Consider the following 13,003-nt stretch of genomic DNA (forward strand, 5'->3'; position numbering starts at 1 on the left):
CCCTGGTCGGCTTCCGTTCTGCCTCAGGACCTGCCATTGAAAGCTTTCCATCGCTCCGGCGTTCGAAGCATTCCTGTAGCGGTTGTGCCTAATGATGGTGGCGCCATCAAAATGATTAACCCTGTCTGTGACCGCTCGGGCTGCTCTCTGGGCAGCCTGAGGCATTTTGGACGTGGTGGAATCCTGTGCCAATCACCAGGCCTTGATTGCGCTAAGGAACTTCTTAAATGCTATTTATTTGTATCACTTTCAGGCGAACAACACTCTCTCCTTTAACCTTGGTTGCTCAAAAAGAATGATCCGAGGAGTGAACTCGTGTTTAACTCTATCTAAGATACTCGACTTTCTCTCTGCGGTTGGTGTTGTTGCGGTGTATCGCTGCACCCGAGAGGTTAACAATATACGGGTGCCAACAGAGTCAGTCATTGCCACTTTCGCGGGATCTTCATGCCCGTCAGAAGTGAAAGCAAGATCTTTGATCTATCGTGTTTATCCTCTTCCATCTATGCGACTGCAGCACACCAAATTGCTGGCGATATTGTCATAGTGCCGGTGATTTGAAGTTCGCATTGCGGGGTTGCAAATGCTGTGATGGTCATCCTTCGTCTTCATGTGCGGTACAAAATGACAAATGCTGCCATTACGATGGAGCCCATGCTGCAAATTCCTTTGAATGTTCATCTCGAACTCAGGAATTACAAATACTAGAAGTATTAGACCGAAAACACGTACTGTTCACGAAGTGAAGCTATGCCAGAAGTTAGAGAGAGATTGCACGGCTATGCAGGTGTGTCAGCCCGATAAGGTGTGGCATAACATGCCTCATTCTCAAAAGCAATAATGACCGCTGTGGAAGACTCTATGTTTAAAATGGTGGACGGAATAGTTACGACTCTCTCAGAGTGCTTTACTAATGTTCTGGCAGTTCAGCTTGCGCAGTCCTTGCAAACAGGAACTGCCCCTGTCGTATTAAACATGCCTTCTGAAATGTCTCAGCCTCAGGAAAAAGCCACTGCTCCTTCTTCTCACAGGACTACTCCTTCAATTGATAGTGAAATCATTAATGATGTAGAGATGGTGGAGTCAGATGCACGTATTCTAAAATGGAGAGGGTCTCCTATGTCAAACCCTTCTCCTCCGCGGTTCCTACCAAAATCAAAGAAGCATCAGCTTGGCCTCTAGGCCAAAGGATAATGTTTTGAGACAGGCAGTTGCAGCAGCCCGGATTTCGCAACCATAGCGGTGCTAAACGTTATCCAGTGGAACTGTGGATTCATTCTATCAGCTTGAAAGATTTAGTTTACATTTCTTCACAGCGTAATCCAGACATAATTATTTTGCAGGAAGAGTGACTAACAGCTGATAAGCATTTCCATTTATAAAATTATCGCTCATTCCGACGAGATCGTAATTGAAAAGTAGAGGGTTTAATTATAATCTTCTCTTCGAAATTTTGTCACAGGGCTATGATTTCTTTCCAGTAATCTTGCCCAGATTATGGGTTGTCGGCTCCAGAGTAAAATGGCAGGTTGCTGTCCGTTTTTATTAGTAAATATTTACTTCCCTTGTGGTGTACGAGATACTATACCTCTACATCTTCTATTAGTTAATTGTCGGAACTCGGTTTTGCTGGCTGGTGACTTTAATTGGCACCATGTGCCGTGGGGCTACAAGACAGATATCGCCGGCAAGCGTCTTTCCAAATCCAAATCCAAATCCACTTTATTTCCAACCTACAAGTTGGGGGCCCCCAGGGAAAAAGCTGTCACAGACAGCTTGACTGGGCCCTGGGGGCCTACAGGCAGCATCTCGCAGAGGATTTCACAAGTCAAAAAATGGATATGTACATGAGATCAAAATCAAAAGAATTATACACACATCAGATATCAGAAATGAATATGAACATCGCAGTATTTATACATTGCCTCATCATAAAATTTGTTAATTCGTGTCTAAATGTGTTAAGCGGGGCAGTAAAGTCAATGTGGGCTTTAAGTTTATTATAAAGTGATGGTATGCGGTAGTCAAGAGTGGCCCGGCCATAATTTGTTCGTGTATGTGGCACTGGTGTTAGTTCCCTGCGTAAGCTGTAAGCATGCAAGGGGCGGTGGGTATCATTGGGAAGGTTACGTTTATGCATATAGAGAGACAGTTTGTAATCATATAATTTAGTTGCTTTAAGCATACTATGTTTAGTAAACAAGGGATCAGTAGATAGCTGGCTAGGGTTTCCAGAAAAGTTTTCAAGAATTCGTAGCACCTTTTTTTGTAGCCGCTCGAGTTTATTATAATTATGGATGGTTGTAACTCCCCAAACTAAAATGAAATATGAAAGACGAGAGTAGAAATTAGCAAAATATATTGCTTTTTTGAGCCTCACTGGAAGTAATTCTCTCAGCTTATAGAGACAGACAACTGTTTTGCTTAATTCTATCGCCAGCTTGCTAACATGTGTGTTCCACGACATGGTTTCTTCAAACCAGACGCCTAAACTTTTTCTGAATTTGCACGCTGCAACGCTGTACCTTGAAAGTTTAGGACTAGCTCAGTGTCACAGGCTTTGTTATAAGGCTTGAAAATAATATATTTAGTCTTTTTAACATTCAAGGTTAATCTGTTTTTATGCAACCACTCTTCAAGTTTGATCAAATAACTATTTATGACAGTGTTCAATTAGGTTACGGTTTGTGCGGAGAAAAAAATATTTGTGTCATCAGCGTACATGACCAGTTTCGGTGAAAGAGGCAAATTGCACATATCATTAATATACAAAATGAACAACAAAGGTCCCAGGATCGATCCCTGAGGTACACCATGTCTTACTGTTGTAATCGAAGAAGTCAGGTCATTAACTTTTACACACTGTTTTCTGTCTGAGAGGTAACTTGTGATAAGATCAAGAGCAACACCACGTATGCCATAATCTTGCAACTTTGAGAGTAATATATTATGGTTTACACAGTCAAATGCTTTTCTGAGGTCAATGAATAAACCTACAGTGAATTTTTTGCTATCCATATTTTTAAGTATTTCATCTTTGATTTGTAATAAGGCCATTTCAACTGATTTTCCTTTCTGGAAGCCGTACTGCGATTCACTGATAGCATGGTATTTAGTAAGAAAATTTGTAAGTTGAGCATTAATAACATTCTCAAAAACCTTAGAAAATATGGGCAAAACGGATATTGGGCGATAGTTTGATATATCACTAACACTTTCACCTTTGTGGACCGGGGTTATACGCGCTTGTTTAAGGTCAGAAGGAAATATACCAGTTTCAATCATTTGATTGATTATAAATGCGAGTGGTTTGGCTATAATAGGTGCTACATGTTTAATAGGGACACTGCTCAGGCCATCTAGTCCAGCCGCGACATTCTTTCGAATTCTGGCCATGAAGCTGATGACTTCTTGGAAAGTAACTGGGGAGAGCATAACTGAATTCTCAAGCCTTGGGCGAAGTCTCGAAAACTAATTAGTACAGTCTCTGTTTGGGGAAACGTATTCGCCAACATTAGCAAAAAACTCATTCATTGTGTCCAACGCCTCTATATCAGTCTTCCCACCAGCAAAAGCTGCAATATTAAGAGGACACTTTGCTTTAAGGTTATTGGTCAAATTACTGACTTCCTGCCATAGCTTTCTTGGGTTGTTGTATATCTCAGCAAACAGACACTGATAGTAGTACGTTTTTGCAGTCCTTAAATCAGCGTTTAATTTATTACGGAATGTCTTGTATTGTTTTAGTAGGATAGTGTCACGTGATCGGAGAAAAGAATGGTACATTTTGTTTTTAATTACTTTTATTCTCTTTTGCAGGGTGGTCGTAATCCAAAGCTTGCGTATTTTTTTTTCTTCAGTTAGATTTGTGCACCCAGGGAAAATGTTTCTCATAGCAGGCCTTGAATATACCCAGGAAAAGACTGTATGCTTGACTAGGATCGCATTTGGCGTAGACACCTTCCCACTGAATATTTTCTATTTCAGTGTAAAATTTCTCGAGCGAAGCAGAGCTAATGTCCCGATAAGTAGAGCTAAAAGTGACTTTCTGCTTGACGATCACTGTCGGCAAACATGTAAAAATCGAGAGGTGGTCACTGATATCAAGGGAAAGCACACCTGATAAGCACTGGTCACAAGGTACATTGGTGATGCAGATGTCTAGAAGTGTGGCACTGGTATCGGTAACACGGGTAGGCAAAGAAATTATATTTGAACAAGCGAATTGGATGACATATAATAACTTTTCCTGTATATACTCCGGTTGGGCCACTTTCATACGAACACACACTCAATTTGTGTTAGAGTTAACTTTTACCACTCCCAGATTTTCTGTCCATAATTAGTCGACAATTTACTGTAGCACCTCTAGTGACCACATACTCATCGGTGTTTATGTTAATTTTTCGTTAACTCTTGCGACTTCCCAGTCGTAGTCATTTATCGACTATAACAATTTTCAGTTGGCCTTGCGGTTTATTCTTGAGTCAGTGACTAACACGGATGAAGAAAAAAAATCAAAACGCTAATGCTCGGTGATTGAACATTGCCGTAAGAAGTTTTAGTTTTAGTGCGCAGTTCAAAAGTTAATACTACGGGTGTTTGATGGAATTCTGATTGTTCCTCCACAATCAGCGCCCGAAAAACGGGCATAGTTATGCCCGTACTTTCGCAGCTACTTTTATACGTACAAATGCAAAAGCGAAAGATGAGCATGACGCTAAACATTTCAATTTTCTTTCTAAATCTGGCAATCGAAGCGCTCTTTTCGAGTGTTTACGGTCGCGGAAAAATATTCCGGCATCATAAAATCTACCTTTTCTTGTTTTACTCCTCATGAAGCAACAGACACAATTGAAACAATTGCAAAAGGACAGGATAAGCGTTACTGCGGACGCTGAATGTCCGCAGTTCCGATGTAGTCAGTTAAGAATGATCCTAAAAATATCCTTTCTGAGCTTTTTCTTAAGTGATGAGATTTCCATCTACTGCCTCCTGGACCTGATAGCGTAACTTCGGAAATTATAAAGATCCTTTTTCAGGAGTCCCCTGACTCATTGAGCTGGTAAAGTATCCCCTCTAACATGATTGGATGCCTATAGAATAGAAACGTGCCAAAGAGATTCCTCTACTTAAAAGCAAAGATGGCGCCTACTCTATGGATAATATTAGACTACTTTCATTAACATCAAACAATGTAAAATTAATTCAAAGGGTCATTACTTATACGTATTTCGGACTTCATGAACCAAGTACATATCCTCAGACCTTGCCACATTGCTTTCCGTCCAAAGCGTTTCATCTGAAATGCGCATGCGCCGTCCTCGAAAGTCGTGTTCTCCTTGTACCGCGGTGCCAAACCATGCAAGTTGGAGGAGGAGGAGGAAGATGAGGACGAAAGGCAGGGAGGTTAACCAGTAAAAGCAACCTGTTTGCTACCCTGCACTGGGGGAGTGTGCTATGACATGACTGTAACGTGATGTGATGTGGCGTGTCTGTTATGTGACTATATTACCTTCAACTATCCCTCTCTCACAACTTTTATATCCACTCATGCACGTTGCCTTGTTAACATTAGTTATAGCCAGAGCTTATGACAATGTAGAACACAGCATATTATTGCAAAACTTACTTACTCTTCAGTTTCCACATTATTTAGTCGCGTGGATATCTGCATTCTTTCAAAAAGTTTTTCTTTGCATTAAATGGTCTGCATTCTGTCTGATACAAGCAAGCCAGGGGATTTCCTCGAGAGGCAGTCCTCCCGCCCAGATGCGTTTTACAATATACTACTCAGCTCAATTGCAATTATCCATGAAGTCCGCACTTACGTATATGCAGGTGATAACGCGGTTCTTGCAGCTTCCTCAGATATTCAATCCCTCTATGTCCACTTGCAAGCGTTCCGGAATTCTATTGAAAATTGCGACTTGCGAATCCCGTTAAATGTGAACAAAAGCGTCGTCCTTGTTTTCAATGTGGAAGACACCGGGAGTCTGTCTTTAATGTATTAGCAACGAATAGTTTCTCAGGTTCTTAAAATATGTAGGGGTCATTAATGACGATAATCTTACATAGCAGTCTCACATTAACCATGTCGCCACAAAAGGGTCTCGTGCTGTGGGCATGTTGTGCCGCATAAGTCGTACCCGGTCTGGAATGCGGAGAGATGCGCTTTTAATGGTTTATGTTATGTATCTCCGACCGATTTTACAGTTCGGGTCAGTGTTGTTTTCTGGTTCGCCAGCGAATAAAATCCGTCTGCTTGATCTCTTGGAGAACGAAGCGCTTCGTTTGCCTTCTGCTTCGCAAATTCATGACCAACAAGGTGCTTTACATTGAAGCCCTAATTCCAGCTTTTTTTGTAGACTATAAGTCCAACTCTTCTGGTGTACCTAAATATATGAACCAGATTGTCATCGATCTATGCCTTTTTTTTTTATTGCCAACCGACCTCTTTTTTTCGGTGTCCATTGGCCTACATTTCCGATCTCTCCGGGTAATTCTGTTACAAAATTTGTGAAATACTTTATGTGATAGCCTTCCTAGTATTCTTCCCTATCTAACCAGCGGGTCTTCAACAGTATTGCTAAATATTTGTCATCCTGCATTCTAGACGGATTATTAGAAGATCGTTTAAGAAGCCTTCCTGCTAGTTTAGCAGTAACAACCGGCGCATGTCAGTTTAATGAAAAGGTAGGTGTGGGTATATATTTACAGTTGTTCGTTTTCGGGTAAAATCCGATTTCACCAGGTTTTTATGCCCCGAACATGTTCCTAATAAAATCGGGTAGAACCCGAATTTCCTCGGTTTCTGGAGGAAACTGTGCCCACGATACTTGTTGAAAGCTTGTATGAAAGAGCCAAAGCAGAAGGTATTCAAGCGATACTTTCTGAAAAAGAGGTTCTTTATGCAAAGGCAGTCTTAAAGAGAGATGCACTCGAGCCACTTTTAGATGTCCAGAAAACGCTTGAAAGCGAAAAACTTCCAATGCCAATCTTCGATCACCTTGGGAACGTCAAGCTACAGCAGACTGTAAAAGAGTTTTCCACGATGATCGGTAAAAGCGATCGAGCAAAAATTGTTTTTTCTATGTTACCTCAGAGCAGTGACACATTAGTAAAAACTTGTTGTGAAGCATCTCCACAAAATGGGGCTGCACTGTGAAACCGAATGTCTCAGACAAAGAAGGAAACATGTAGAAACTGGGTGCATTACTCAATCCATTCCAGAAGCGGCTGTTGAGTAAGTCGTTTAATGACTACCGACTTAATTTCCGTGACGGGCGATGTATGTAGCTGGCTTCGCGAGGAGTTTAACCAGTACTTGCTGGAAGCAAGCCCCGTAAATGAAAGCCATAAACTGATGGACTATTGCAACGACGCAACTGTGCTCTACCCCAGGCTAGCAAATGCAGCGTTGGCATTGTTGTGTCTAGATAATGGCAGCTGTGACATTAAGCGAACGTCCTCTCAGCTAAGATACCTCCAGAGACCATCTCGGATGGAAGCCGAAATGTTGCGTACGCACATGATTATGTGTGTTAACAATGACCAGCTCACGTGAATAAAATGCTTTTTGTCCGAAAACTGACCGTTGCACATCACTGAGAGTAATAATTACGAGAGACACCCCGAGTTATGAAGCACTTTATCGAAAGCAACCCAAAACATAACCCTAATCTTTACCCACCAATTAGGAGAAATCGAATAAATTATTAGTTTATAAATCTAACCCGATAAAACCCAAATTTCGGAGTGTTTTAACGAAAAAACCAATTTCTCCTCTGTTATCAAGTCGAAAAATAAGGCCCGATTTTAATCCCCCGATTTTGAAAAAACATTAAACCCGGAAACGAATAATCTGTCTTCATCTAGACTGGTCTATTTCTACGCGTTTTCCGGACTTCGCCCCGATTTTTCAAATGGAGTTTCTGGCGGTAATACTTGCTCTACGAAAACTAGATTCCTCTTTTTCTGCCCTGGCTGTCATTACCGACCCTCTATCCCCGTGTTCGTGCCTCTCTTCGTCAATGAATTCTGAAATCGTAAAATCCTTCCTGTCACTGATCCCTCGACATTATTGTACACATAGTTTGGGTACCAGGTCACAACAATGGGACATAAATGAATTTTCTTATAACTTGTGTAGTCTACACAGTCGTCAAAAAAAGAAAGAAAAAAAATGGAATACATTTATATTCCCTTCGCTTCAACGGCGTACAAGCACACACTGCCCAAAAGGGTGGTTTCGGCGGCGGCACAGTCCACTCGGTCCCTTTCAACCCGCCCGCTCCCCTGATGTCCAAGACCGGAGCGGCCGATACTCAAGAGCGGCGCCGAAGCCGAGCAGAGCCCCCGTAGTGTTGAAGGCGGAACCCCGGAGAGGGTCTGAGCGGCTTTCGTCCGTGGGCCGAATAAGTGTGGCGTCTCCGTCCACAACACTTGTCAAAAGTGCCCCTTAATGGCCCTCTCTTACCTCTATCCCGGCGAGTCAGCACATCAAAGCACCGGTGCTTCGGAGAAGCGTTTCATTAAACATGCAGACTGGACATCTTTTGAGACCTGATGATTACCTGCATCTCAAATACTCTTGGAGTAGGACACCATGCCAATCAGGCGACTTGAGATCACTCTAACAAGACTGCGCTGCAGTATCCCACCCACAAATTTCGGTCTTCACAGGTCTTTCTGGCACCTTCTCAAGCCTGCGCAGTGAACAGAAATAAATAGATTGTCGCTGTTTTTGTTTTTTGGATTTTTTTTTTTGTTTTTTGCCACCACTTCACCAAGATAAGAAGACGGTTGCTGGAAAGCCATTGCAAAAGCTTGGCCTCAGATTAAGTAGCCCTATATTATTATCATTTGGCTTGCTATCATTGGTCACAGTCACAGATCCGCCTTTACCGCCATGCAAATTTTTTTACGGGAATCAAATTGTTTGCCTTGATAAATGTTTCTAATATCACTTGTTCTAGAAATCCCAGTGTCAGTCTCCCATGTGCTTTATGACGTTTTAATATTTTTTATTTCATTTACTAAAACAGACAAGACACAAAGGTAGGTGACGGGATGAAGCGCCATACGGCGGGCGCTTCGTCCCGTCACCTACCTTTGTGTCTTGTCTGTTTTTTGCACCTTAAAACTATTGAATTATGAACTGAAACCAACTAGCTCAGCAGCAAGTGCTTTTATGCTTCTTCTTTTAGATTCCTTTAATCTACTCCTGCATCATTTTCTTTTTAGACAGAAAAGTATATACAGCAAAAATTTCTCTGTTGCCCAATTCTTGGCCGATCACCTGAGTGGGTATGTGTCTTTTGTTATTTGGTAAACAGCAATAAGAAATCCAAATCGAGAGCAGTTCCAGGAACTGTGTGTCGCGAAGGATAAGGGGCCCGTAGAGTAGGCGTGCGATTACTGCAAGGAGCTAATTAGCTAGGGGATTCTGCATGAAAAACGCACCTCCGGCTGTACCAGTCAAGCGCTCCGACAATTGACCAGCTTCAGCGTCAGTGACATGCCTACCTGACTACAACGTACCCCCTCTGGCACTTGACCGATGCGCCGACAGTCCAACAAGCTGCTTCATTGAGCACGCCTGACGGCGTTTCACTGATGAGCAACAGTATTGCAGCTACCAGCTTCGTCACGGGGGCTGCCGGCCACCCTGGGCTCCATCCAAGCAGAGCAAGGTCTCCTCGCAGCCATGTCAGGGCAAGAATTGTCCGGGTTCTTCAACGTCGCGGCTACAGCCGGAGTCCCGACTCACAAGAGACCGGCGGCCACTGAGCATTGCAACTTTGTGAAGAAGTTCAAGAGGGCCTGAATTTTCTGTCGCCGACCGAAGCCCATTAAAAGTTGTTCACTGGCACTAAAGTGCTTTTTTGATTGCACGATGTCTGGTTCGCTGCACCGCGAGTGAAAGTCTCTCGGACTGTTAGAAAATAGAAGGCACATTGTTTTCGCGTGGTCTTCCTGTGAACGCGCCGACAGCAAGGATTAGATTGCACATGCCCAAAATTAACAGTAGCGGGCGTTATGGCAGCCGTGATGGCAACCGTGGTGGCGATTCCGGGGGTAGGAACGTGAAAACGAGTTACTTTATGCGCACTGGTGGGAAATCAAACTTGCGACTCCTTCCAACCGCATCAGATGCATAACGACATTGCAGAGGTCTCCTTTGTATTCATATGCCGTGAACTTCGAGCCATAGTTTTAAATTTTTTTTTAGCTCAGATTGGGTGTTAGGGCGGGCGGAAAGTGCAGTTTCCGCCAAACGTTTTTTGAAGCTGCATAACCGCTGCCATCTCAATATGCTTTGCGACTGGTGAAGGAAGTAACGTGGAGAAGAAAACAAGTGCACAGTGCACGAAAGAAAAAAATATATAAACTAGGCATTTCAGGTAAAAAAAGTGGGTTCATGGTGACGCTTAAGTGTGTAGAACAGCTTTTCCTATTTGCCGATATATCCATGCACCATGTGGGCTTCGTTGCTCTTTTGGCGCCGTAATAACAGGCCAACATCAGGAAGCCGAATGCCGCGATCTTTATTCAATGTTGGGTTTAATGAGCCAGGCCAGCCTGACTGACGAGGGAAAACAATAAGAGGTCGCGCTTTTATTAGCGAGTGGCACGAGTGATGGAGCTTAGGCCGGCCCATGTCTTATGACACAACGCGATACAATGTGAACATGTAAGGCTGAATCTTATTCACTGGCCGAAATTGAAATCATGCAATTAAAAGCTTCAAGCTATCAAACCAGCCGTGAAACGGAAGAATTTTGTTGCAGTGGATCTGTCAAAGCTGTTTCACGCTGAGCGCGAAAGTTACCTCAGATGCCGAAATTATGACCAGTCTGCGCAGCAGATACGGCGGCTACGGCACCGCAATAACATTCAAGACGACTTTACTATGCGACAGGAAAGTTAAAATAGAAAAAAAATCAGATAGCACAAAATTGTTCTAGAATTGTTGGCGCCAAAGGCCTGTTTTGAAGATGTATCCAATAGCTCCCGCAGAAATAACGTGCTTATTCTAGGTCTAAAAGATTCCGCAAAAGAGAGTTATTCTGAATCTGAAAAAAAAAAAATGTTCGCGCTTTCTTTTCTTCACCAAGATGTTTCATCTGAAAGTATCGAAAGGGCTCACCCAATAGGTCGCTTTGTTGAAGGCAAAACCCGACCTATTGTCGTTAAATTTTGCAGTTTTAAGGTCAAGGACAATATCTTATGTGGTACTAGGCTCAAAGATACTATGTTTGCCATGCGCGAAGACTTCACGCCTGCGGTTAGAAAGGCTCGTGATCAGGCCTTTCTTTCGAAGTTACGATTCGATAAGCTTCTCGTAAATAAAAAGTGCTTTGTCTGCGATTGTGAACATGACCGAGTTGTTGGGCTTAAGGAATAGCAAAAAGGGAGGCAACTGTCCGCTCAGCAGCATGGGCTGATTTTCATTCTACGCCTTCGGCATCATCAAATTTTGAATTGATAATTCTCATCGTGAAATGGAGAAGTATAAAAAATTAAACTGATGAATTTGCTGCCCATGTTACCTCCGTAAAGCCTCATGTTATAAGTGGCACTGAATCGTGGCTGGATGATTCTGTTCTGAGTCCAGAAGTTTTCCCAACTGGTTATGACGTGTATCGTAGCGACCGACACTTGCATGGTGGAGGGGTATTTCTAGTTGATGAGGAATGCTTTCGTTCTTCAGTAATAACAGCGCCCCTAGTTGGCTGCGAATCAGTGCGGTGCAACCTTCGCCTAAGCATTGGAAGAGACCTCACTATTGGTTCCGTCTACCATCCCCTTTCCGCTACCAACCCTGACGTTTTCAGGTCACTGTCTGAATTCTTGCTTAGCTTAAAAAATGACTTTCTGTATGGCGGGGATTTCAACTTGCCTGATTTTAAATGGGTTGACCACCAACCTCTTCGTACGAAATAATCTTCATTGGCTATGGCTTTTTGTGAATTAATTGCTGCTAATGATCTATATCAGTACGTCACTGAGCCTACTCGGGAAACTCAGCACTCATCTTCAGTATTAGATTTACTCTTCTGTAACCGGCCATCGGTAGTGCGCGGCACTATTATCATACCAGGAATAAGCGATCAGAGTTGTGTTGTTGCTAATGTTCGGCATTTTTCTTATTTAGTTCCAAGAGGTCGTCCTAAAAAGTTTTATCTTTTATCAGGGGCGATTATACATCAATGAATAACGAACTTGCTTCCTTCTTTCCCAATTTTATTAATCTAAGCCAGAGTTTAGACTGCAGTTCACTCTGGGCAGTATTCAAAAATAAATTGGACAGCCTAATTGATCTATACATTTCAACAAAACTTCTTTCGGGTAAGCGGCGCCGCGACAAACCGTGGATGACGCGACAAATCAAATGGCTTGTCGGGAAAAAACATCGCCTTCTACAATCGTATAAAAAGAATCGATGCCCTGCTGTACTGCAGTCAATTCGGGCCCTTGGCGGTACACTAAAAACTGAAATTAAAGCTCTTAAGGATAACTTCTTTAATAATCTGGGTTCAAAAGACGTAGCAACCCAAAGAAATTGTGGACGTTTCTGAAACACAATGGACGCGAACCAGTCGGAATCCCAAACTCAGACGTCGATGGCGACCTTGGTACTACTGATGGTGATAAAGCTTGCCGCTTTAATGCATATTTTCAGCCTGCCTTTGCGCCAGCGTACATCGGAGAACTTCCGAACACTCGTGAATCTGTTACCGAAACCATGTCTGAATTGGTTTTTACTTACCAAGGTGATTGATTGTGTATTTCTGGACTAAAAAAAAAAGGCTACTTGGTTCTGTACCTCTTGTGCTATGATTACATAAGTTACGTTGTCTTGATCTGCATCTCAATATCATCGACTAGCTTCATTCATATCTCCAGGACCGCATGCAGCGTGTTGTAATTAATGGGTCACTTCGATTCCGTAAACTTCTCCTCAGGTGTGCCCCAGGGGTTGGTCCTTGGACTCCTT

Source organism: Amblyomma maculatum, chromosome 1 (assembly GCF_055883805.1).
Source record: "Amblyomma maculatum isolate TAMU_Amacu chromosome 1, ASM5588380v1, whole genome shotgun sequence".
NCBI classification, from domain to species: Eukaryota; Metazoa; Arthropoda; class Arachnida; order Ixodida; family Ixodidae; genus Amblyomma; species Amblyomma maculatum.